We start from the raw sequence: 26,663 nt of genomic DNA, 5'->3' as shown, positions 1-26,663 counted from the left end.
AGTTGGAGGACCTTGGGACATTGTAGTTAGAGAAGAGCAAGCTGGAAAAGTGGACTAGTGACCTGATATCTGGTTTCAAATATTTAAAGGAAGGTCAAGTAGAACAGGGAGCAAACTGCTGCATCACTCCGGTACCAAATATGGGGTAACAGGAGTGATTTAAGCAATGAGAGCTGTTAGATAATAGAATGATTTGCTCGTTGTTGGATGAATTTAAGGAGAGGGAACAGGAAGGCTGTTTAGGAAAGTTGTGGACGCCATATATCCGGAGGGCTTGGGAGCCGAGCGGATTGATGCTTGAGCTCTGGCCTTGCTAGTGGCTGAGTGACCTTGGGCAATGCATTTAATATCTCCATGACTCAAGTTTCTCATCTATACAATGCAGAAAACAATAGCACCTTTCTCCTGAGGTGGTCGTGAGGATTTAAATGAAATAATTCATGAGAAATACTTATATTACCTGGCATTGAGTTAATAGTCAATAAATGACAGGTATTGCCATGACCAGTCCTGATGTGAGGGAGGGCTAAAATAGACACTCTCCTTCCCAAATCTTATATTTCATATTTCTGATCAATGTAAGGATTAAAAGGGACAAATGTATCTAAGTCATAGCCCTAGAGAGCCTTTAATTGCTTTTTTTCCCTTTGTTCTAGTCAGTGCTCCTTTCAACTTCTTGAGGGGTGCATCTTGGGGAAGAAGTGTCAATCTTCTTTTTCTCAAATACATGTAATTAAAACTAACGTGGCAGTGTACTTGAGAAGGTGCACTCCATTCTGGGGACCCAGGGAGTGTGCTTTTGCTCATGTTCTTGAGAAATGGTAATCATACTATGCAGAAAACCAGAAAAGGATACGCCTAAATTAAAATCGTGTCAGAGATTTTTATGCCTACCAATTTGTTATTGTTTCTATGCCTTGTATTAATATGAGTTGAATAAGTATTTAAATAATGGTGCAATTAAAAAGAATTATATTCATCGTTAGAGAAAAAAAGGCAAATGCAACAGAGGAGGTGTAACCGCACAGTATGTTTTTATCCAACTTCCTGGTCGAATCCTGCCACAGTGTGCTGACAGCACACCCACGCCACATTTTTTGAGAGAAAAAACCATTTCCAGGAGCCTAGCTTTTCTTCATCCTTTCCCACAGCCACCTCCTGCCTCTGAAGTGCTTGAAGACACAGTAGGAAGGCACCAGAGGGCATTCTCAGACCATCTATTGTCAAGGAAATACAGCTGGGAAGTACAAAACAATTCTCCACTTTGGTCAGTTTTGGATGAAGTAGTGGTTTCTAACACACACTCAGAAACACTTGGAGTCTGAAAGCTGCCATGCTAAATAAACTGCCATTCAATCTTGGGGTATCAGCAGAGGCATTTGACTGAGTGACCCCAGTTCACAGGACAATCAAGGTTGTCCTCAGAAGCTGGGCAGGCAACATGGGCAAGGAGAGAAACCTGCCTGAAAATCCAGAGATGTGGGGATTTTGGTTCCAGCATTAACTGCTTTTGTGACCTTCAGTAAATTACTTTGTGCTTCAGATCTTAGTTTTCCCATCTGTAAAAGGAAGACACGAAAGAATACATGAAGATCATTTTGAAGTCTAACTCTTGGTGGTGGAATTCCTTTCTTTTTTTACTCTCCCTCCCTTCCTTCCTTCCTGATGAAACTAAAGGAGAAACTGGGATACAGTAATACTGTGTTTGGAGTAGGTCTGCTCTGACCTTCTAGTGCTGAAGAGACAGTCTCTGAGGATTGGCAATGCACACTGCTCATTGCGAGTTGAAAGCTGAGCAGCCAGGCTTTGAGTGGCTTTCAAGTTTATTCAGGCTTTTCTGACTTGGGCACGTTTACCTTCATAGTTGGAACAGCCATGGGATGTATACAATCTAGCATCTTGGAACATGGACTCTACACAAGAATTCTGGAGAAAAAATATGACATTTCTAGGGTTAAACAGAGATATTATGGAACATAGGTTAAAATTTTGCATGCATTTTTACTGTGAAAAAAGACTTTAAAAATGTGGGGTCTGTAGTTGGATGCTTTAGGTTGTACTTTTGTATCTCCTAAGATTAGAATTATCTCTTTGTATTATTTGGAGTGTATTGGAGGGAAGTTTTAGGAAAGCTTGCCCCTTGGGGTACGTTTTGAATGTATCTCAGGCTGGGTTCCCTTGAAGCAGTGCCTGAGGCAAGCATTCAGCTGCATGCAATTCCCTAAGGGCATGGCATATTCTTTAGGGGGAAAAACCTGCTAATAAGTGAGAGAAGCAGGAGAGGAAAGGGCAAAGAGCTGTACAATGATGTCCTCTCAAGGAATGTGATCTGATTCATTGTGTGCGTGTGGGTGGGTTCTGATGAATAATTCATACCACAGAATTGACCCACCTCGAGGCACGGGGGCTGGAATTTTGTACACCCATATCAGTTGGTCATCATTTATGGATATCCATGGGTGAAGCCTGAAAGGCGACAGTCTTCAGTCAGGAGGCAATTCCCCAGAGAAAGGAACAGTTACAAGCTGTACGTAGCCATGGTGTGCTGGAGTCAGCTCAACCACAGCTCACAAGTGCTGACTGCACAGCACTTCCCAAATGCCCGTTCTGTGACTTCACCCTGACAGCTTGCAATCGGCCATGATGGAAGCATTACATCATGAAAATCAACAAAAGCTACAAATCCCAGGCCTTACACTCCTGCAGGCAGCCAGATGTTAAACGTTTATCAGCACGGCCCTGGCCAACCTTCTCTGCAGCGAGAGGCTGTTGTCCTAGCTGGTGAAGGGGATCGGAGGAGGGCACCAACAGCATCTACTACATTGGAGGTGCAAAGGATTTGCCCACAAATGATCTTCCCAACTAATTTGTAAGTTGGCAAAGCCATTCCTTTAGGGGTTGCCTTTCCTAGCCAGAAGAGGAGATGTATACACTATTGAGAATCATAGAACCAAGAATCCACCACACTCCAGTCTAAACGACTGATTATGTTTTATAAGTGCAAGAGAAGAGCAGAGAGGAGGTGAGGAAAGAGTGCATCATCTGAATTACCTGCAGTAAGGGGCAAAAAAGGGCTCTGTTACATTGCCTAGGGACAGAATTTAAAATAGCTATGATACTATAGTATTTTTTTGAAGATTTTTTTTCAGAATTTATTATTTAAAACACTGCACTTGACTGAGATGATTGATAGACTTTTTATTGTAAAATATTTATTAAGGAAAATTTCAAATATACATAAAAGTATATCTACAGCTAATGAAGAGTGTAATAAACCCTCACATACTCATCCCTCAGATTCAAAAATTATTAACATAGCCAATCTTGTTTCATTTATACCTCTACTCACTTCCTCATGGGAGCATGAGAAGTTTTGGAGACTTAGTTAATTGAATAAAAGTTGATTGTGGCTAGAAAAAAGCCAGAGGCTGGGTGTGGTAGCTTACGCCTGTAATCCCTGGACTTTGGGAGGCCAAGGCAGACAGATCGCTTGAGCCCAGGAGTTTGAGACCAGCCTGGGCAACATGGTGAAACCCTGTCTTTACTAAAAATGCAAAAATTGGCCAGACACGTTGGCTCACACCTGTAATCCCAGCACTTTGGGAGGCCAAGGCGGGTGGATCATGAGGTCAGAAGTTCAAGACCAGCCTGGCCAATATGGTGAAACTCCGTCTCTACTAAAAACATAAAAATTAGCTTGGCGTGGTGGCACGTATATGTAGTCCCAGCTGCTCAGGAGGCTGAGGCAGGAGGAATCACTTGAACCCGAGAGATGGAGGTTGCAGTGAGCTGAGATCGTGCCACCGAACTCCAGCCTGGGCGACAGAGTGATACTCTGTCTCAAAAAACCAAACCAAACCAAATGAAAACCAAAATCAAACAAACAAATAAAAATGCAAAAATTAGCTGGGTGTGGTGGCGTGTGCCTGTAGTCCTAGCTACTTGGGAGGCAGAGGTAGGATGAACATGCTTGAGCTCGAGAGATCGAGGCTGCAGTGAACCATGACTGTGCCACTGCACTCTGCCTGTGTGATAGAGCAAGGCTCTGTCTCTCTTTCTCTGTCTCTCTGTCTCTGTCTCTCTCTCTCTCTCTCACACACACACACACCAAAAAAAAAAAAAAAAAAAGAAAAAAAAAGGCAGATTTGGGGAATTTACCAAGGATTGTGGGAAAGGATTTGGCAGATGGAAGACACAGCAGCTAATGGACCACTTTCCCTAACCTATTAGGATTTACTAGGAATCATTAGAAGACACATGAAATGCATTACATGAGACCCGTATTCTGATTAACCTCACAATTTTTATCTCCAGCTCTTCCTAAAATGAAGAACCAGTGATGAAAAGAAGGGTTACAAAGTTCCTATAAAAGGAACTCAATACTTCTTCACTCCCTGAATACTTCTTTTTCTCCTGGGCTTTCTCTTTCTCTTAAAGTAGACAAGAGAAAAGTGTCAAGACAATTTCTGAGTACAAATTCTAAATGATATTCCATCCTAAAGCAAGGCATGTTGCCACCATAACAAGATAAGGATCTTAATTCTTATTTGATGGGCAAAGAAATGTTATTAGAAAACAGAAGCAAGCTTGGACGTTCTTGTGATAGGTTTACTGGACTTACAGTGATGGATTATGGCCTATATACAATATTCATTTTTTTTTTCTCTTTCCTTTCACAGTCTTTGTTGATATGAGATAAGAGATGGCTTCTGACATTTTTCTAAGAAAACAGGTTTCCTTTTCTGCTTTCTGACCATTCTACTTTCCCTCTTACTGGTTGCAATTCCAAAGATAACACACATGTGAGTGCTTGACAATCTGGAGTTGAAAGAAGTTGTTATGGGCCTCAGGAAGCACATGTTTGAATAATTAATTAATTTGTTTGAATTAATAAACTAGAGAAAGCTTGGTTCAGTCGTAATATATTTATCACTAGAACCTTCTACCAAGGATAGTTGGAAGTAGACAAATGACTTGAAAAATTAGACCACTGGGAGCTTCAGAAAACCAGTGCTGAGGGAAGAGTAGATACAACAGCAGAGAAGCAGCTCTTTCTTTTGTTTTTTAGACAGAGTCTCACTCTGTCACCAGGCTGGAGTGCAGTGGCACGATCTCAGCTCACTGCAACCTCCACCTCCCAGGTTCAAACGATTCTCCTGCCGCAGCCTCCTAAGTGCGCGTGCCACCAAGCCCAGCTAATTTTTTTTGTATTTTTAGTAGAGACGGGGTTTCGCCATGCTGACCGGGATGGTCTCAGTCTTTTGACCTCATGATCTGCCCACCTTGGCCTCCCAAAGTGCTGGGATTACAGGCGTGAGCCACCGCACCCAGCCTTGTCTAGCTAGTTTCTAATAAAGTGGCCGAAGCTACTTTATTGGAACTGCCCAAGAAAGAGCCTTGTCCTTTGTTCATGTGGGGAACCTCAGAAAGAAGCTCCTGAAGCTATAGACAAGTGCATGAGCTGTTTATTGACAGAGGGTTTTCACTTGCCAGTTGCATGGAAGAGGTTGTTGACAGGTTGTGGATAAAAGGCAGAAAATAAAAGAAAGCATTCTTTCCTGAGGGATAATTATGAGTGAAGATTGGAAAAGGCTGTGCAAGCATCGATTTCTACAACTCATCTCTTCTAGCTAGTAAATCTTGAAGATGAATTTAAGTTTAAAACTGACCATAAGCTGGCTGAATTTCTGTTGAGGTTTTTCCACAGTTATTGGGAATCAGACTTAATTCTTTCAGTGGGTTTCTTGGCCTCTTTATTGGAACCCACTTTTCATTGTTTCTTTTTCACTGAAATGTCATGATGTGAAAGTAAAAGCGACTTGCATCAAGGTACATGAATATTTCTGACTCTTATAAAACAAAAAATAGAATAGTATTGAACATGTGCATGTATGTGTGTATATTAGCAGAAGCTGAATTTTATTTTTTAAAATAGACTTTTTTTTTTTTTTTTTTTTTGAGACGGAGTCTCGCTCTGTCGCCCAGGCTGGAGTGCAGTGGCGCGATCTCGGCTCACTGCAAGCTCCGCCTCCTGGGTTCACGCCATTCTCCTGCCTCAGCCTCCCGAGTAGCTGGGACTACAGGTGCCCGCCACCACACCCGGCTAATTTTTTGTATTTTTAGTAGAGACAGGGTTTCACCATGTTAGCTAGGATGGTCTCCATCTCCTGACCTCGTGATCCACCTGCCTTGGCCTCCCAGAGTGCTGGGATTACAGGCCTGAGCCACCATGTCCATCCTAGATGGACGATTTCTACAGGAGATTAGGGATGAGAAAAATCCAGGTAAGCTGGAGTGCTTTGCAAATGCTCAATGGAAGAGAAGGGATTTGAGCTTGTCTTTGAAATGTGAATGGAATAAACCAGGAGAATAAACCAGTGGGGTAAAGTGTTTCAGGCAGGGAGAACTTGAAGACAATCTAGGTAGAAATGGGGAAGGTGTGTTTTGGGACCTGTGAAGAAACAGGATTCATTCATTCATTCATTCATTCATCCATCCAAGAATCCTTTATAGGCGCCAACTCAGTGTCAAGTGCTGGAGACACAAAGGCAAAAAACCAAGGTCTGTGCCCTCAGGGAGCTCAAGTCTGGTGCACACATGTTGAAAGTGCTGAACAGGACAGCCCGGGTGGGGTGCAGATCTCCAGGAAAGCTATTCAGTGAGGACAAGTGGACTTGTACTGTGTGATTATGGTTAAGGAACATGAGAGGAAACTTGTAGAGCCTGAAAAAACACCAAAGTGAAAATTAAGATTTAATTTTTACACTGTTATTAACATAAAATTAGGCACATTCATATTGTAATAAGTTTATTTGAACAGATAGCAATTCATGAATTGGGTAGCACTGGACTGTAAGCAGTTCAGGGTTCTCCTGAAGGTGTGAAAAGATAAACTTTTATAATGTGTTTTTGAAAACAAAACAAATAAAAGATGTCATTGGTTAAAGTGGAAAGTCTCTAGCTAGAGGTGAGTTGGCGGTTTCTGATTAGTTAAGCCTAAGTTTTGTTTGACTGTTTGCAGTGAGTTAAGTTTCTGTTTGCTTATATAACCCAATGTGCTGGAGCCATCTCAGCCTAATGGCTTCCCAATTAATTGTTTTAACATAGTCCAACTCCTGACTATCAGTGGGCCCTTGGATTTGTTGCCTAACTTTTCCCGTCGTTGGTTTCTTTAAATGAGGGAGTCAGGGTAGATGGTATGAATAGTCTGTGTCTTTCCTTGGTGTATTGCTAATGTGAGGATTTGGGGTGCCCAGTATCAAGGGAAAAGGCGAAGGGTAAAGAATTAAGAGTATAAAGAAAGAAGTGCAGAGAATTGAGAAAAGCTTAGAAAACAGAAGAATGAGGAGAGCAAGGATCAGTGGGTAAAAGCCACAAAAAGATGATTCCAAAAAGAATAGGGAACACACTCAAATTAGACGACAAAGATGGGGGAGAAAGTGGGTCCCGTCAATAGTGGGTGGCAGCTGCCATGGAACGGAGGCTTGAATGCCTCTCTTCTACTTGATAACTGAATGATGTCGGGCAACTCACAGCCTCACCTGGTTGATGTAAAGGTTTCCGAAGATAATACACCAAGAAGCACCTGGCACGTAGTAGGACTCAGCAAATACTCAAATACATTTCACCTAGGAAGATGTGATATATTTTAACTGTAAATACAAATAATTAATGAGGGTAAAACTAATTAGTGTATGAGTTTAATATAAGGGACTGTAAATAAAGCAGAGCAAACGGAAGACTGGGTGGGGTAGTTGTGTGTGCTAAAAGGCCAATGTTTCAAGATACTAAGGGTTATTTATTGTTTTTCTTCATTCTCCAAGGCAGTGATATTTACTGATGAGGTAAAGCTAATAAGCATCTATTTGATTTTCCTGCCAGTAGCACCCTGACATTGCCCACCTGCTATTTCCCCCTCTGAGGTCACTTAATTAAGGAGTATTTTTTATGTGACACCTCATTAGGTCCTCTAGGATGCCATGTGTGGGAAGCCATTCTGCAAGAGCTCTCATATACCCCACACGTGCTAGGGCTGCCTGGAAGAAACACTCCTAACCCAACAAGACCCTGCATTTAGCAGCCCTTTGAAGGCGAGGTCTGTGTGGCCACAGGCCTGGCTCTTGGTCCAAATAGCAGCTGCCGTGGTTGTCCTTTGGGTTGAGACATGACAGTCATGAAGAGGTGTGGGTTTGAGGGACAGCAGATCATAAAGCACTGTAGCCACAGCAATGGTTTGGTAATTTACGTCTGTGTGACTGAGCCAAGGGGCTGACAAAGGAAGAGATATTCTATTCTAGCATTTTATATAAGAGGGAACTAGAGATCTATAGATGTTACTACTTGTGGGCTGTGAAAAGCAGGGCTTTTTTTTTTTTTTTTTTTAATTTGAATTTTAATTGGATTGTTTTAGCTGAAACTGGAAGTCAGGAATTGAATCAACATCTCCAAACCTAGTTTAAGTAATACAAGAACCTATTCAACCTGGCTCTGTCTGGGAGGCTTGGACTTGAATTTTTTTTTTTATTAACAACTTTATTCTCTGCTATTTGCCAAGCTTTGGTTCAGGCATTTTGCTGAGTTGAGAACTATGGAAATTTGTTGTAATTGGAGGGGAAAGAATCACATGTGGTTTCTTCCAAACCTTTTTCCAATTCTTTTTTTTTTTGTTCCGAATTCCATGGGAAAATTACTCAGAACGGTTATTTTCTCCTTTAATGATGCAACAATGCTTGGTTTGATTTGCCTGTTTTTATTTTCTAGCTGCATTATAATTACATTTTCCCATATGACTTATTTTTTTCTTCCAAATTAGTAGATATAAAATTCTGATGGTTCTTTAGGGAGCTAATCTTTTTTCCTTTGTGTGGGAATAGATGATGCTGGACAGTCAGGCCCCTGCCTGCCTGCTTAGTGGCAATCCATCACCCCAGGCCTTTTAATTAGCAGTTGCAGGTGAATCACTAATTGGACCCATATTTGCATACATAAGCCAGAGATTTGCAGGTTTACAGTTATAAATCTTAGTCACACAGGCAGGGCAGAAATGTTAGCATTCATTCCTCATCCCTTATAATTGCCTCATCAGCTCTTTACAGTGGATTTTCCTATCTTGGTATTTGTAAGTTGGTGAAAAATGACTTGCTTTATTAATTTGTTAGAAAAAAGAGGTGTTTTCTGAAGAAGAAAGGAGTAAGAAAAAACAAAGAAAAAGCATTTAAACAGGGCTCCTTTAGGCAGCAGCAGGGAGACATGGTACTTGAAAAATAACAGCTGGTTTAATTTTTTTATTGCTTTGAGGTGTGTGTGTGTGTGTGTGTGTGTGTGTGTGACATTAGCATGGTGAGCAGTAGCAAAGAGAAGGCTCTTAAGGAGTTTATACTTTTCTGAGGCAGTGAAGGCTTCCTTACCTTGAGCCTACATTGACTCTGACCTTCAGGAGCCTGAGGAAAATCCAGGCTTAATGTTGGATTTAATCAAAGCGTCAGTCTATTTTCAGAACTCATCTTAATGGAGTGGTCCTGGCACATGATCAGAGACGATGCTGTGGGCCTTCAGGTGGCTACTTTGCTGAGCAAGGTTTATGATCCTCAATCTGTCTAGAGGCAGGGAAGCTCCCAGCTTCTGGTAGTTTCTAAGAACATCCCAACTGGTCATTCAGTTAAGGACATTTCAACCATAAATACTTTTTGCCAAGGAACTGCATGTGTCAAGGGCTAGACTTCTCATGATACAATACCTACATTAATACCAAGTCCTCAGTCTGCCACACGGCAGGATGGAAGCGCAAAGGCAACTGGTGTGACGAATGTATTGGCTTAATTAAAGAGAAGGCTCTAAGTTATGTATTTAGCTTCCTACAAGAGAGAATATCACTATTATTTTTAAGGCCATGATCATGGGCCACAGGGTTCTTGGATCAATCCAGGGTGGAGAACTATCAAGTAGGTATGGGCAGTCATTACAGGCCTGTCTGGCTTAAGTTCCCCTCAGCATACTTTCTTATACCAGGCCCCAAAAGCCCACTCTTCCTTGCACATAAGTCAGCTAAAGTGGCTTATATTTTTATTTGAGATGATTATAGTTCTCCAATTGGACCTTGGGTGACACTGCCTCTGCTTCTCTCCTTGCTGACTTCAGGGCTCACTGATGGCTGCACTGATTTTATTTCTCAGTCTTAGAGACTGCCTCCTTTGATATGGCATGATGTCACTTTTCTCATCATTATGTAGGTAATAATGTTTTCCTTCTCCCAGTCAAGTTGGTTTTGCACTGCATATTCCAATTTATCTCTCCTCTCCCTTCCTAAAGAAGTGGAGTTCTTGCTTGCTGGGGATGGAGACAGGGGAAGCAGAGGGAAAGGAGAAAATTTGCATTGTGTATCAGCTTTTGTTGCAATATACCGTGTAACAAACACCACTAGATCTCAGCATCTTACATAGCCAGACATTGATTTTTCATTCATAGGTTTGTGGTCAGCTTTGGTGACTTCATTTCAGGCTCTGGGTCAAGTTCATGTCTATTCTATGTGTCTACTTGGAATTTTTTTTTCTTATGGCAGAGAGCAGATAGAAGTGCGCACAGGAGACCAAGTCAAACTATACAAGCACATTTAAAGTGTCTGCTTGGTTGTGGGATACATTACATCTGTTCTCATTCTTCTGGTCAAAGCAAGTCACATGATCAAGGCCAATATTAATGGGATAGGGAAGTATATTCTTCCCACAGAGGAATGGTCAGAAAGGAGTGAGTGTATCAATAATACCACCTACTCTTTATGGCTGTGTTTCAATAGAGAGATTTGAAAAATTTAGCTATTATCAGTCTCTGGGAGTAGTTCTGGGCCCTAAAGAATTGGGAAAGAAAAAATAAGGTTTATAATTTGTTGTTGCTATTATAAATGGGGTCATATTAGCCTGTTTTCATGCTGCTGATAAAGACATACCTGAGACTGGGCAATTTACAAAAAGAAAGAGGTTTATTGAACTTACTGTTCCATGTGGCTAGGGAGACCTTACAATCATTGTGGAAGGTGAAAGGCACGTCTCACATGGTGGCAGACAAGAAAAGAGAGTTTGTGCAGGGAAATTCCCCTTTCTAAAACCATTAGATCTTGTGAGACTTATTCGTTATCATGAGAACAGCACAGGAAAGACCTGCTGTCATGATTCAATTACCTCCCACTGGGTCCCTCCTATAACACGTGGGAAGTCAAGATGACATTCGGCTGGGGTCACAGCCAAACCATATCATTCCACTCCTGGCACCTCCCAAATCTCGTGTTCTCACATTTCAAAACCCAATCATGCCTTCCCAACAGTCCCCCAAAGTCTTAACTCATCTCAGCATTAACTCAGAAGTTCACAGTCTGAAGTCTCATCTGAGACAAGGCAAGTCCCTTCCACGTATGAGCCAGTAAAATCAAAATCAAGTTAGTTTCTTCTGAGATACAATGGGGGTATAGGCATTGGGTAAATACAGCTGTTCCAAATGGGAGAAATTGGCCAAAACAAAGGGGCTAGAGGCCCCATGCAAGTCTGAAATCCAGAAGAGCAAAATGATCTCCTTTGACTCCAGGTCTCACATCCAGGTCACACTGATGCAAGAGATGGGTTCCCATGGTCTTGGACAGCTCTGCCTGTGCTTTTGTAAGGTACAGCCTCCCTCCTGACTGCTTTCATGGGCTGGTGTTGAGTGTCTGCGGCTTTCCCAGGCACATGGTGTAACCTGTTGGTAGATCTACCATTCTGGGGTCTGGAGGATGGTGGCCCTCTTCTCACAGCTCCACTAGGCAGTGCTCCAGTGGGGAATCAGTGTGGGGGCTCCGACCCCACATTTTCCTTCCACACTGCCCTAGCAGAGGTTCTCCATGAAGGCCCTGCCTCTACAGCAAACTTCTGCCTGAGCATCCAGGCATTTCCATACATCTTCTGAAATCTAGGTGGAGGTTCCCAAATCCCAATTCTTGACTTCTGCACGCTGGCAGGCTCAACACCACATGGAAGCTGCCAAGGCTTGAGGCTGGCACCCTCTGAAGCCATGGCCCAAGCGCTACATTGACCACTTTCAGCCATGCCTGGAGTGGCTGCGACACAGGGCATCAAGTCCCTAGGCTGCACACAGCACAGGGACCCTGGGCCCAGCTCACGAAACCACTTTTTCCTCGTAGGCCTCCAGGCCTGTGATAGGAGAGGCTGACATAAAGACCTCTGACATGACTTGGAGACGTTTTCCCCATTTTCTTGGGGATTAACTTTTGGCTTCTCATTACTTATGCAAATTTCTGTAGCTGGCTTGAATTTATCCTCAGAAAATGGGATTTTCTTTTCTATTGCATTGTCAGGCTGCAAATTTTCCAAGCTTTTATGCTCTACTTCCCTTATAAAACCGAATGCCTCTAACATACTCAAGTCACCTCTTGAATGCTTTGATGCTGAGAAATTTCTTCTGCCAGATACCCTAAATCATCTCTCTCAAGTTCAAACTTCCACAGATTTCTAGGACAGGGGCAAAATGCTGCTAGTCTCTTTGTTAAAACATAACAAGCATCACCTTTGCTTCAGTTCTTAACAATTTCCTCATGTCTATCTGAGACCGCCTCAGCCTGGATTTCATTGTCCGTATCATTATCAGCATTTTGGTCAAAGCCATTCAGCAAGTCTCTAAGGAGTTCCAAACTTTCCCACGTTTTCCTATCTTCTCCTGAGCCCTCCAAACTGTTGTAACTGCTACCTGCTACCCAGTTCCAAAATTGCTTCCACATTTTTGGGTATCTTTTTAGCAGTGCCCCACTCTACTGGTACCAATTTACTTTATTAGTCTGTTTTCATGCTGCTGATAAAGACATACTTGAGTCTGGGTAATTTACAAAAAGATAGAGGTTTATTGGACTTACAGTTTCACATGGCTGGGGAGACTTCACAATCATGGTGGAAGGTGAAAGGCATGTCTCACGTGGCGGCAGACAAAAAAAGAGAGTTTTTGCAGGGAAATTCCCCTTTTCAAAACTACCAAATCTTGTGAGACTTATTCACTATCATGAGAACAGCTCAGGAAAGACCTGCCCCTGTGATTAAATTACCTCCCACTAGGTCCCTCCCATCACACAGGAATTCAAGATGAGATTTGGATGGGGACCCAGCCAAACCATATCAGGGGTCTTTCAGAAATGCAAGTAAATTATTTGAGTGACTTTTAAAGTTATTTTTGGTTTCTGGACTTTCTTTTCCTGAATGTAATATTACTCTAAAATTGGACTACATAGATCCCTTGGCTTTTATTGGTTATACACATACTGATTAAAATTTGGTGCCAGACCTGTGAAGAGTTTGAAGTAAATTATTACTGCTACTCATTTGTTTGCAAATGTTCTCACTCATCTGGTAAGCCTACGTTGTTTGCTATCATGCCTATTTACTCCTTGGAAAAGGGTGTGTGATCTTTATTGGCATATCAGTTTGGATGTCTCTGTGGAGTTCTGCACAGCAGACCATTGGCAAGGTTCTGGTTTATCGTAAGCTTTATTTATCACACAAGAAATGCACAACTCTATGGACATATTGGATATATGTGCTATCCAAGGTTCTTTTAAAATCAATGCTATTTGACAGTTTTTCCCAAAAATGATTAACCAACTTGAATCAAGAATTTCCCAATTACATTTAATTTCAAATATTCAAAATATCAAAATATTACCTTTCTGTATATTTTTCAATTTGAAATTACCTTGTATTGAAGAACTGGTTAACACTGCCTACAAATGAATTTCTGCTACACTAAGTGTGAATAACAGCTGACTCTGAATTGGGCTAATTGTGAACTAATTCAAATTGCTATTTCACTGTGGGGGTTGAGGGCAGGTGAAACTTGTCTTTTCCTCCTCAGCAAATTCTTTTTATAAGAACAGTGATACTTTGGACATGATGTTTATTTCCCATGAAGAACCCACATTACTTGATACGTAGATTTGTTTTTTCCATCAAACAGTCTGTGTTTCAAATTAAAACAGCTTCTTTATTCTTTTATAGTTATTTAGTAAAATGATGAAGTGTAAATAAATTTTTGTGAGTCATTTAGATCTAATAGTCAAAATAGTAGGTTTTGGACTCATGAAAACCTGGGTTCCTTCCCAAATCTACTCCTTTGATATGACATTCTTGGTAAATTTACTTCATGTCTCTGTGCTCAGTTTCTTCCTCTGCAAAATGTGGTTAATAATAGTAACTAATGTTAGGTGTGGTGGCTTACACCTGTAATCCCAGCTTTTTGGGTGGCCTAGGCAGGAGGATCGCTTTAGCCCAGGAATTAAAGACCAGCTGGGCAACCTAGTGAGACCTCATCTCTACAAAAATTTTAAAAAACTTAGCTGGGCATGGCAGTGTGTGCCTGTAGTCCTAGTTGCTCCAGAGGCTGAGGAGTGGGTATTGTTTGAGCCCAGGATTTCAAGGCTGTAGTGAGCTATGATTGCACCACTGCACTTTAGACTGGGCCACAGAGTGAAATTAAAAAAAAAAAAATTATCCAGCAAGGTTTGTTGTGTGGACTAAGTGAGGTTATTGCAAATTACTTAGCATAATGTTTTGCTCATAGTAAATAATAAATATTAGCTATTAATATTATTTGTAACAGTGTTATTAGTGTAATGGATAACGCATGGATATGTGAACCTTAGAGACAAACATATAAATCATTTAGGGGTAAAACTGGCCTGGAGTTTCAAATATGCCTTTCTTTTTGTAAGAAAAAGAAGAATTTTTTTTGAAAAATCAACACTGAGAAATGCCAGTTGTAATTCGTTAACTGACCATTCTATGTCAAATAATTTTTTTGGTAGTACAAAATTTTAACTTTTTAAATCTTTGCTGAAGTTATCTGGAAACTCTATCTGGGGACTTTTGAAGATATGGGAATTGCAAAAACTCTTTGTGCTTATTCATGTCTTATCTGTTTACTTTTATTCTGCACTCATTCCTATCATTGAAATCAGTGGTTCTCAGCCCTGAAAGTCTTTTATTTTAATGTTTTTATTTTATTGTAAATTGACAATTTATAATTGAATATGGATGTACTGTAGAATCACCTGAGAAGCTTTTGAAAATTCTGATGCCTGAGCCCCATTTCTGAATATTCTCATTTATTTGATTTTATGTTGTTGATAATCTCTGGACTAGATCTCATTTTTGGAATCTCTCAACCACTTTCTTCTCTCTTCTCTTCACTATATGATCAAAGTATTGCCTTCTCTACAAAGCCATCCTTTTCAGCTAGGAGGACCAAGGTTACATTGCAATTCCAACTCCCAAATCTCAGTGGATGTAAAGGAACAAATAGCAATGCATGTCCATCCCACAGGATTGGAGGGGTTCTACTCCCTGACACCTTCACTCCATATGTCACTGTCACATTTGCTTAAGGTATTTGGGTCAGAATTGGCCACTGGCCACACCTAACTTCAAGGAGAGTGAATATGCCAGTGTCTCATGTTCCCAGAAGGACAAACCAAAATGTCTGTGAGCTACCACATGTGATGACACCGTGTCACACTTTGCTCCCCTCTTTTGAATTCCTGCTGCACTCATCTGTACCGTATCAAGATCGGTCACTTCATTGTATGCTATTTTGAATTTTAGATCTATTTTGAATTGTCCAAGGACAAGACCTTGGAAATCATGTGGTCTAACTTCCTAGCTGACTTTGGTCCTTAAAACGAAGAAGGATTCCAGTTTGTTTATTTTTAAACAAAATCATTAAAACAACAAATGTTGTCAACTCATTTTTTTTTTTTTTTTTCCTCAGTGAAAGACAAAACAAACTCATAGTTGGAATGGAGAGCTACTGGGAGGAAATGCATTTCTGCCTCTAGCTGCTTCAGAGTGCATTCCTTATTTAGATGGGGCCTTATGTGTCATAGCACATTTCTGAAATGGTTACCTGTTTCTATTTGGTCTTGTGCCTACTTGTACTTTAGTGACATTAATGGCTATGAAGGAAGTAAGACTTTTGGAGAAAATGATATTCTAGTCATTCCAAAGTTTTATTGAATACATTTTTTTTTTTTTTTTTTGCCATGAAATAGCCTTAGGAGATCTGCTGGCTAATAAACCAGACTTGATAATCACATCATGTGTATGGCAGAAATTATGCTTATTCCCCAGTGAAATAAGATTTCTCAGGTCTCAGTGGAGGCAGATGAATTTATCATTCTGAAACAGCAGGGTGGGTCATAGCCTGGGTGGCAAGCTTTGTAAATATTAATGGAGATTCCAAATTCCACTGTGTCTGCAGTAATTTAGAAGCAGTGTTAGCAGTGGAGGGTCAAGGGCGAAAAAATGACAACAAAAAAATTATGTGGGTGGATTTGGATCTCTTTACTGTAAGAAAAATTCTTCTTTTTTGGAAAATTCTTTTTGTCTCTTCAGTGTCTGTGGCCATCTCAGAATGTCTACATGATGCCAGACCATACTTTACTCTGAATATCCACCGATAAGGTTATTTGACCTCTTTCTCTCTAATTTCACAGTGTCAGTCTTTGAGCTGAATAATTTCAAACAGATTTGACTCCCAAGAGACCTTTTTCTTTGTGGAGCAAACCATGAAGAAACACTTGAATAGTGGGTGAAATGACGAATACTCTAAACCTCACAAACTATTAGGAATCAATTTCCCAAACATCATACCTAATTATTCTCCCTCCCCCATTTCAATTCAGGAATCTCAAGGTTAAGGAAAAGCAGCTGAAAAAACAGTATTCTTGGTTGGGTTCATGTAATGCCCATTTTTCGTTTTTTATAACTGTAGGATAGAAAGGAGAGAAACTTCTAAAATCTGCCTCTTTAATTGCCAAAAAAGAACACTCAGAGAAAGAAAAGTTTGTGCTATTATGCAGAGATGATAGTGTTGGCGGGAATCGTAGAAACTCCTCTTGTTTAGTGGTTCTCAAAATGTGGTCCTCAAGGGGACACCAGGGGTTTTCTGAGTTGGGAGGGACAGAAGAAGGAAGGGCAGGTGATTCAGCTAATGTGGTGGCCCCATGGCCAGGAGGGAGAAGTGGATTCCACAGAGGCTTCAGTAGAAGGCAGAGAACTTGCAGGTGATGCGAAGATGTGTTTGTGAATAATCACACCGGGTATGTCAGTGCTGTCCTAGTATTTGTGCCTGTGGAGGTGCAGAGGCAGCAGATGATGGTGAATGGAGGGCACTTGGAATCAGAAGGCAGGAATAGGTAGTTTCAGTGCTCAGTGGGGTGGGTCATCTCTGGACCTTTTCAACAGGTCCAAGATGTATAGAACAAATAGTTTAAGAATTATGCATCAGTCTAGGCCTTGTTCTGCATGTAAAGTTATTCAAGTTATTATTCATCTGAGATAATCTGAAGACCAAGAATAGGTTCCACATCCACACTTTGTAGCAAGTTTAATGGTTGAGCCCCTTTAGAGTCAAAATTCGTGTATGTCATATCTATCATGTAATTCCTGCTGAAGTCTAAGACTCCATTTCTTTTGTTAGGTACATTGAAGATGGAGAACAACTGATGTCAAGACACGTTTTGGTTGGAAGGGATAGAAGTCCAACTCCAACGGGCTTGCCAGGGGTGGAACCTGCTGGCAAACATAACCAAACTGTGGGAAGGGCAGGGTATGGTTAACCTCAGGTTTCTGGAAGCAGAGTGTACAGTGCTGTGCCGTCCCTCTTCTCTCTGCTTCTCTCTGTGTATTGGCCCTATCCTCTCAGCGGGGCCCATGAGCAGCAAACAGCAGCCACAGGAAGCTCCAGTGTCAGTGCCTCCCCCCGCTTTCCAGAGAAGCAGCAGCCCCTTCATTAGCTCCGTATCAAAGACATCGACGGGCAGGACTTTGTGTGACCCAGTTTGGGTCACATGTCTTTATTTGGGAGGAAATGGATACAATGATGGCAGCCCTCATGGAACCTCATGTGTAGAAGGCCAAATTTCCTCTCTCTAAAAGTGAAATGTCACTGTCCATTCAACTGATGAAAATCTTCCTTTTCAACAGGAAAACTACCATGATGTTATCTGTTGGGTTTCAGCTTCTTACAGCAGTCATCTTAAGAATTAAACTGGTATGGATAATCTGATTATGAACTCCTTGAGGGCAGGGACCATATTATATAATACTTCTGTGTCCTCTGCTATTTCTTAGCAGAATTTTGAAAATGTGCCAAGTGTTGACGTGGTTTGATCACTTGTGAGAATGGAGGAACCCATAATGTTAATAATTAATGATGGTTGTTGGAGTTACTTACCCAAAACCTTATGAACTTAGCCTTCCCTAGCAGATTTAGTTTCATAATTTGTTCAGTATAAGCAAACACTAAAAAGGGATAGGGGAAAGTTATGAGTTGAGTAGTTGGGGAAAAGGTCGTTTTCAGTTTTATTTATGTCTTAGGGCTTGACATTTTTTGTTTGCCTTGGAGGGGGTGCTTTTAAAAATTCCTTTTTTGAAAACAATAAAATCTTAGATTTTGGATAACAGATATTTCTGCACTATATACCTCACTTAAGATTTTCCAGGTAACATTTAAAAGTGCCTTTTATAGTTTTTCATACCATATTGTAGGGAAGGCCAGGGTCATTTTTAAAACTTAACTATGCTCAATACCTCCTCAGCACTATAAAGTAAGGTCGAATGTTGGTTAAAGCAAAGCTGTCTGGAATCACCCTGTCAAAAGTACTGATTTATAATCTTGCTACTCACATTTCTTACTGTGGTGCCCTCCCTCTTGTTGGCTCCTACATCTTTGAAGTACAGGGGGAACGAACTAATATAGTAGCTCCAATATGCAACTAATCCTGCCAATGATGTCTCCCCTGGAAGTGTTTGAGAAAAGAATTTCTTTTCCCAGTACGGATTTATGTAAACATTTGTTCCATTCACGAGTAGCACATTAATGCCTAATTCTGGAAAAAATACAAAGAAAAAACCTTTTCTGCCTGTCTAGACAGAGTCTTGTTAGTGTATGTCTGATCATATGGGTACTCATGCCGGTAATATTAATTGGTGGGAAATGAGCCAAGGAAAGACAACCCTATCTACCAATTAAATTGACTGAGCTTACAGGGTGGTTTATAAAGTCAACATGCTGGGCAAGGCTTACATCTGACCAGGGAAATTGTTGTTTTCTGATCCCCAGTTGGCCGTCAGCCACCTCAAACACGAGACAGATGTTGGCTTTACTAGGGTCAGGGTTATCACAGGGTGGGATGAATAGTCTTTGGCTCTGGGGTTCGCTACTTTTCCTTTGCTGATGAATAAGAGCAAATAAAATTATTTCTGAATGCCTTGGGACTGGGGGTGGGGGTTCGTTTTCTAAAGCTGGATAGGGCCACCGCATACCAACATCCTAGGGACAAACTTCCCGTGTCTCAGACGTTCTTATTTCAGTTTGTTTGATCTGAGGTCGACTGATTCCGTTATCTCAAAGGGCAAGGGTTAATGCCTTCTCATAAAGATAACAATGATAAACACAAACAAGGTATTCACTTTGATATATTGGTTTCTTATCCAGGGATCAAGGCAAAAATGTGGGAGAACTGAAAACACAGAGTTTGAAGTAGCATCAAAGTAATTTGCCGGGTTTTGAAGTAGGAAGTTTTTTATTAATATGTTTTCTTCCAGTGGAATTGAGGTATATAGTAGCGTGAACTAAATGAAGGCTATGAAATTGGGAGGTGTATTTTGTGTTCGCTGTGTCAAGTGTGTGTGGACTGCACAGGTGATTCCTATCCACTTGTGCTCGTCCTTGGGACCGGTTTAGTTTCCATTAGATGCTAAGGAAACTAGCCGTGTACCGTCAGCTCCCCCAGGATGAGAGCCATACCCGAGAGAACCCTGTCTGTGGGAAGGTAGTTCTTGCAGGGGTGGGGGGCAGCGGGAGGGATCCCGAGTGCTGGGACTTCGGGGTCCTTGTTAGGGACTGTCAAGAAATGTCATCTGACACTGGGCAGTGTGGGGAGAAGCAGGAGGCTGTGAATTAGTAAAACTTTGGATGCACTTCTGGGAGAGGAAAATACACATGCACCCTTTCACAAGGCTGAAAATACATAGCTACATCGGTATAATTTATTCTGGGAATTGCCTATTAAATTGTATTCCAGACACCAGGTTATATTTGGTGGTCTACTAGAAAATAGTATACTGCTTATCTATTTAAGGCTAAAAATCTCCCAGATTGCCTTTTAAGCCTACAATTGCCTATGAAAATAAACAGATATCTCCCTCCTTGCTTGAACTGCCTTTCTCATCTGCTCATTCTGGAATGCTCTTATAAAAGTTATCTGCCTCTCTGACCACATTAATATTTCAGATTCTTTCCTTGGTCAATGGCGGCCCCTCTTGTCACCTCATCCTCGTTGTGCTCCAGACTTTGCCTCACTTTGGCTTCATTTGGGGCTTCTGGGGCCAGAACTCATTCCCCGCTCTGCCAGCCCTCTCCTGGCACCCTGAGTATGTGGTCACCCCTGGGCCAGGCCTCCTTTTCCCTGATATCTCTCCTTGGTCTCCCTGGAGACATCCTTGATGTCCCCGTTGTCTGTCACGCTGTGCACCAATTCCCTTCTTTTGGGTGCCCCCTTTGCTCTCACACACCCTGTGCTCAACAAATTGAGGGCTCCCAACCCCTGAACTTTTCCAGCTGGAGCCTTTCCACCTGGCCTGCGCTGTCTAACTGTGCTTGTGTGCCCACCAGGCTCTCTCTTATTATCTCCTCCATTTATCGGGCATGATGTTTTGGGATCATTTTTGCCTGCTTTTTTTTTTTCTTCTTCTCAGCCTACCTGAATACGACTTCAGCTTTGCCACTGATGAAATGCAGCGTGCGCTGGATGTGAGGATCCAACACAACGCAGGGCCATTCCTTCTCTGTGGACAAGCCCATGTTTTTGCAGTGGAGGGGCTGAGGCAGAGAAAGGCTTGAGGACGCGGGTTATGCTCTGGTGAAGCTATTGGGGAAGTCATCAATTCAGGCCAAGCTCTGCCCTCCATGTGCTCCTTCATGAAGTGATTAAAACATGAGATCCGACAGTAAAATGAGTCATTAGGTTCACAGGAATGTTAGGCAGCAGAGATGTAGTTACGGAACTGCAGGTCATAGGTTTTTCTCATTTTTCTTTTATTTTGTGGCATCATTGCTGTTTTGTGGAAAATTTTCTTTCTCGAAGTTGTCCAGCTGTGAGTCAGTTTCTTTGCCTGAGAACATTGTCTGGGGCAGCAGCAGAGCTATATTTTTCCTTCAGCCTCTATCACTTTTTTTAATCCCTCCAAAGGAAAAAGTTAGTTACATTATCTGACTTGTGGATTCGATTTTGGGTCTGTAATTGGCTGATGGAAGCTCTCCTGATTGGGAGTGCAGGGGAAAATAGGAGAGGAGAAGAGGATTTCCACTGGGAAGCAGTGGTCCCTACTGCCCAGAGGGGCCATAGGTAGTGGATGTTCTCGGTTTTGCTGGGGCAGTAGTTGAGTTGAACATGCACGGTCCCTGGGTTTTCTACCCCTGGACTGCCCTATCTTTTAAGAAGTGATGGACTGAGTATTGACAGTATTGACTCTGTGCTGGATACTATGCTATGTATTCTTTCTGTCCTTCCAACAACGCTGTGAGGTAAGAATGAGTGCCCCTATTTGAAAGCTTTCTTTCAGAAAACTAAAGTTTAGAGAGGTGAAGTGGTTTGCTTAAGATCACACAGCAAATTAGCAGAAGACCTGTGTGACATACTCTAGTTCTGTCCGTCATCAAAGTCATAGTGTTCCCCTATTTATGCTACCTCTTTACCTTGCTAACCTATACATAACTGAAGGTATATATGCACAGCATATATATATATATAACATAAGCATGATGACATGTAATTTAACCTATTTAAAAGATTTATTTTAAAATCCTTTAAATAATTATTAGCATATATATTCATGTATTATTATTCATTAACATAGTTCATGTTAATTATAGTTGAAACTACTAAAGCATATTTTAAAATTATGTAATTAATATTGTTGAATACATTGGAATGATATTACTGCTAATTTGAATGAATGATAAAATCATCAAATCAAAAATTTTCTGAGTCCTGCTATGAACAAACTACTGTGGCAAATAAAAAGAAACATGACTTAGCTAGGGAAGGTATTTAATAGTAATTACATTTAAGTGATAAGAAAAATTGCAAAAAAATTGCAGTTGATAGGAACATTACCAATGTGATCAGAAGATGGAAAGAGCATTGCAGGTTGAATGGCTACAATTCATTCAGGGGCTTTATGGAGAAGCACTTTGAATTGATTCATGAAAATCATAAATGTGGGTCAGGTAGAGGTGATGGACACAGTATGGGGACCACTTTGGCAGTCTGTCAGTAGAATGTTTTAGCATGAATTAAGATTTCTGTAGGAGGCAGTGGGAAGGTAAATTGGGGCTATAATATGGAGAACTTTAAAATTTAGGTTAATACATTTAAACAATGAAGAGTTATTGAATGTTGCAATGGTCATTCCTTACCAGATGGTTTATCTACCTCCACTCAAAGTACATCTATTGAGCATCAACTACTTGTAAGGCACTGTACTGAGTGTTATAAGAAAATAAAATTAACAATCACAACTTCTTCTGCCCTCAAGTCGTTTGCAGTCTACGTTAGATACATATAGTTTATATTGGAGAAAATATGTGTACATGAATGACTATTACATAAATCAGAATATAGGTAGAATTATAAGAGATGTAAGTGTAAACCAAATATTAAGACACAACAGGAGAAAAAGAATTAATTCCAGCTGGGAGGATCAGCAATGAGCAGGCATTTAAGTTGGTCCTTGAAAGATGGGGGCAACTTTGACAACACCTTCTCTCTATGAGGGGAACATGCTTTTTAAATAGGAAAACCAAGGACATAGGGGTAGGAAATTGCAGAACAAATTAAAGACCTAGAAAGTAGTTTAACTTGGCTAGAACCCAAAGTATTTAAGGAGGACAAGTGGGAGGTATGGCCAGAAATGGAGAATGAGGCCTGGACTTGAAGGGGCTTTAACGCCAAGCTAAGAAGCTTGAATCTTTAAAAAAAAAAACCTTCCCTGGCATTCTCATAAGCACCTCCAGGGATTCATATTCTGGTAATTTATACACATATGGTGAATGATAAGAACTGTACTTTTGGGAACTAATAGGAAAGGACTGTGAGTGGGATGAATTGGGGAGATTACAGGCAGGAAGAACTTTGGGAGCCGTCATAATAGTGCAGGTGGGTCTATGAGGATTAGAGCTAGTAAGTTCTTAATTAACCTCTCATCAGTCTGCACTTTCCACATGGGCAATGAGAATATTAAATGGGAAACAGATTTCAAAAAGCTTTGCAGGGTATAAGAGGGTTCAAAGACTGAGTAGATGTGGGGATCAAGGTTAAGGAGAAATTAAAGATAATTTAATGATTTAAATCTTTAAAGGGTAATGTCTTTCTTAAAATTAAATAAAACATGAAGAAAGCAGAATAGAAGAGTTATTCTGGTTGCCTGGAAAACAGTGCATTTGGGTCCAAGATTTCAAAATGGCAGGTCAAGCATGTTTATTTACTCATCCTCCATCTCTAATCCCGTTGAAGTCACAGTAAAGTAGTTAGGCTAGAAATTCATAACAACCAGGAGAAAGGGAGGCAGAGGTAATCAGCAGAAGAGTGTTTAATGCATTTCTGGACGACAGAACACAGAGAAATGGAAGAGAGAATGGAGGAGATAGGACTCATGGACATGTGGAAAATGGAATGGAAGATCATCCAGAACCAAGTAGGCAGATGTGGGGTGCAGGACATGGAAGCCATGGATGACGGTTGGTCTACGCAGTGCAAGGGGTATGTCCTTCCCTACCTCTGTGTATGGAGCTGCCAGGAGGCCTGGAGTTGCCAGAGCTGCTGGGAGCAGTCTCTGGCTGGCAGCAAAGTGCCCCTGTGAAAAATCACTTTTTCGAGACCATCCTGGCTAATATGGTGAAACCGGTCCCCGCTTCTACTAAAAATACAAAAAATTAGCCGGGTGAGGTGGCAGACGCCTGTAGTCCCAGCTACTCGGGAGGCTGAGGCAGGAGAATGGTGTGATCCCGGGAGGCGGAGCTTGCAGTGAGCCAAGATCTCGCCACTGCACTCCAGCCTGGGCGACAGAGCAAGACTCCGTCTCAAAAAAAAAAAAAAAAAAAAAAAAAAAAAGAAAAAAAAAAAGAAAAAAGAAATTTGAAATATTTAATGGTACAAAAGAGGTTGGCAAGCAGTGCTCTGAAGAAAACCTGGAGAAAACTGAGATTTCTAGTGAACTACTGTTCTCATTCTGGTAGTGCGAATGCCCACTCAACATTTAAAATCCTCCCAGCCCATACTCTTGCTGATTACCATATAATTTATGGTCATTCTTCCCACTCAGGGAAGGGGCATATCTGAAACTAGTGTAGAGGAAACTCCTACAAAATATCTAGAATAATATACCCAGACTTTCATTCTTAAATATGAATGGATGTTCAAGATACCAAACACTAAAGAAAAAGCAGTAGTAAGAAAAAAAAATGGTATCGAAGTTAGCAAAGAAAGAAAAGAAAAAAATCAAGACAAACAAATATATGTTATATATATATAAATATAAACATATATGAAATATATAAAGATATATATTGACCCAAGAGGAAATAGAGGTGAGTTAGGAAACAGAAGAAAACTTCAAAAAATTCTATTTTATTAGTAGTGGTATTCATATTTGAGAAAGTGTTACATCCATAAAACAAAAGCAGGATTTCATGAAAAAAGAAATAAGCAAAACAAGAAATTACTTTTATAAATTATAAGTGATTGTTGAAAAATAAAACTCCAAGAACATCAAGTAAAAACAAAGTCAGCAAAATACGAGATAAGATATTATAAATCTGAAAAGCCCCAAATAGATTAATAGGAATTCCAGAAATGGAAGGCAGAGAAAAGAGAGGGAAAGATATTAACAAAATATTGGAAGAAAATTTCCCAGAGCTTAATTTGAGATTGGGAGAACTTCCTGAGTAATGTAAAGGACAGTCAGAAGTACCCTCACGGGATACGTTCTTAAAGAAATTGCAGAACACTCAGGATGCAGATATGTCCCAGGGAAGTGTTTAAAAAGAAAAGTTTCTCTATAAAGGAAGGAGAATCAGACTGGTATTAGGCAGGCACACTGGGTATTAGAATATAACAGAGTAATGCCTTCAAAGTTCTGAGGAAAAGTTATTTTGATACAAAAGTTCCATACCTAATCTATGAAACAAGTATTCGAGTAGAATCAAGACATTTTCAGACATGCAAGGGCTCAGAAAATTTACTTCCCAGCTGCACATTTTAAAGAAGACATTTCTCAATGATGGCCAGATGAGGGAGAGACCCAAGGAAGAAGTCACAGGTCTAAGCCAGGTGTGAACATAGGAAAGCCAGGCTGAGCGCTGTGCGGAGTCCCCACAAGCCATTGGTCCATGTGCGAGGAGGAGGGCCAGGGACTGTAGGAGACATGTCCATGGGAAAAAGTAGATTTTGTCATATGGTTGAGAGTACATTTCAGGATATGGTAGAAGTATATGTTTCTTCAATTTACAAGGGAAAAAACAAGATAATTAAACACCTCCTCCCCTCTGTCCTCCAAACTGAACCAAATATAAAAAGTATAAGAAAGCCATGGTTCAAATAGGAAGCAAACAAAAATGTGATGTGATATAGAACAATTGAGGCCACATGATAAAAGAGAATCCTTTTGTCTGGGATGACAGGAGTGCTTCCTTGTGCTGCCCAGTGTGGTGACGTGACACTACCGAGAAGGAGAGTTAAACCAGTACGTTTCTTGGCTTTGCAGTAAATAACATTTAAATAGTCATAAAGGCATGAATGGTGTTTATTGGTTTTTAAACTTTTAGAATTGATTTATGCACCAAACATTAAAGATAATTTATGGTTATAGCACAGAAGATAAATTATAAAATTAGAGGTTTAGATAATGGAATTTAGAAAAGAACAGGGGGCAGGAAAAGTGGAGGAAAGGGCAGGTGTGCTAATATCTTCATCACCGAACACACTGAGAAGTCACTAGATCATGTCAAAAGTTGACAGAATAAGATATAGAGGTTTTTAAAATATTTAAATTTCATATGTGACAAGGAAATTAATAATAACTACAACATGTAAGGAGGATGGGGGGAGTGATGGATTGAGTGAGCTAACTGCTCATCTTTTATAAGCTTATCTTTGACAGTTAAAGAGGTAAACAACAGCAAAAGTAAAATCAGAATTGTTAGAAGTGCTTACCTCTAGGGATCAGGTGGTGTGGGCCATTTATTTCATTTAATAGTGTAGTTTAGTAAAATTGAACAACTAAAAACCAAAAGAAACACAATACCAGGTTGATGCAATGGTAGATAGGTCTGAAAAGTTTCTTATAAGAAAAATAGATAGTTTTATAAGACTGAAATCTGCCTGTTTACTAGGCCAGGACTGATGATATAGACAGCAGGCAAAAAGCTCCCACAGGTAAATTCCAGGGGTAAAGTTTGAGGATCAGAAAACTGAGTTAGAGTACCGATAAAAGCTAAACTTCAAGGGAAAGCCATTTTGGAGTAATTGCTTTAGGAAGTGCTGCATTCTGTGGTAATTTCTAAGGATGTGGTGGCTC

The 26,663-nt window shown here is 40.7% G+C and overlaps 1 protein-coding gene across 13 annotated transcripts in view; it reads left to right on the top strand.

Annotated features, from left to right (window-relative positions):
• The window catches only part of LOC105475050 (V-type proton ATPase subunit S1-like protein), a 107,090-nt gene extending 89,000 nt beyond the window's left edge, over window positions 1-18,090 (top strand). For 11 of the 13 annotated variants that reach the window (XR_003016486.2, XR_003016485.2, XR_011624873.1 and 8 more), the window contains one exon: window positions 17,503-18,090. The gene's annotated coding sequence lies outside the window, so the exon portion shown is untranslated. Of the gene's footprint in view, window positions 1-1,151; window positions 2,870-16,415; window positions 16,485-17,502 lie in introns of all 13 variants that reach the window. The other 2 variants (XR_011624879.1, XR_011624877.1) reach the window with 2 other exon arrangements.
• Window positions 18,091-26,663: the final 8,573 nt, after the last annotated feature.

Source organism: Macaca nemestrina, chromosome 6, assembly GCF_043159975.1.
Source record: "Macaca nemestrina isolate mMacNem1 chromosome 6, mMacNem.hap1, whole genome shotgun sequence".
NCBI classification, from domain to species: Eukaryota; Metazoa; Chordata; class Mammalia; order Primates; family Cercopithecidae; genus Macaca; species Macaca nemestrina.
This window is presented reverse-complemented; position numbering and strand designations above follow the sequence as displayed.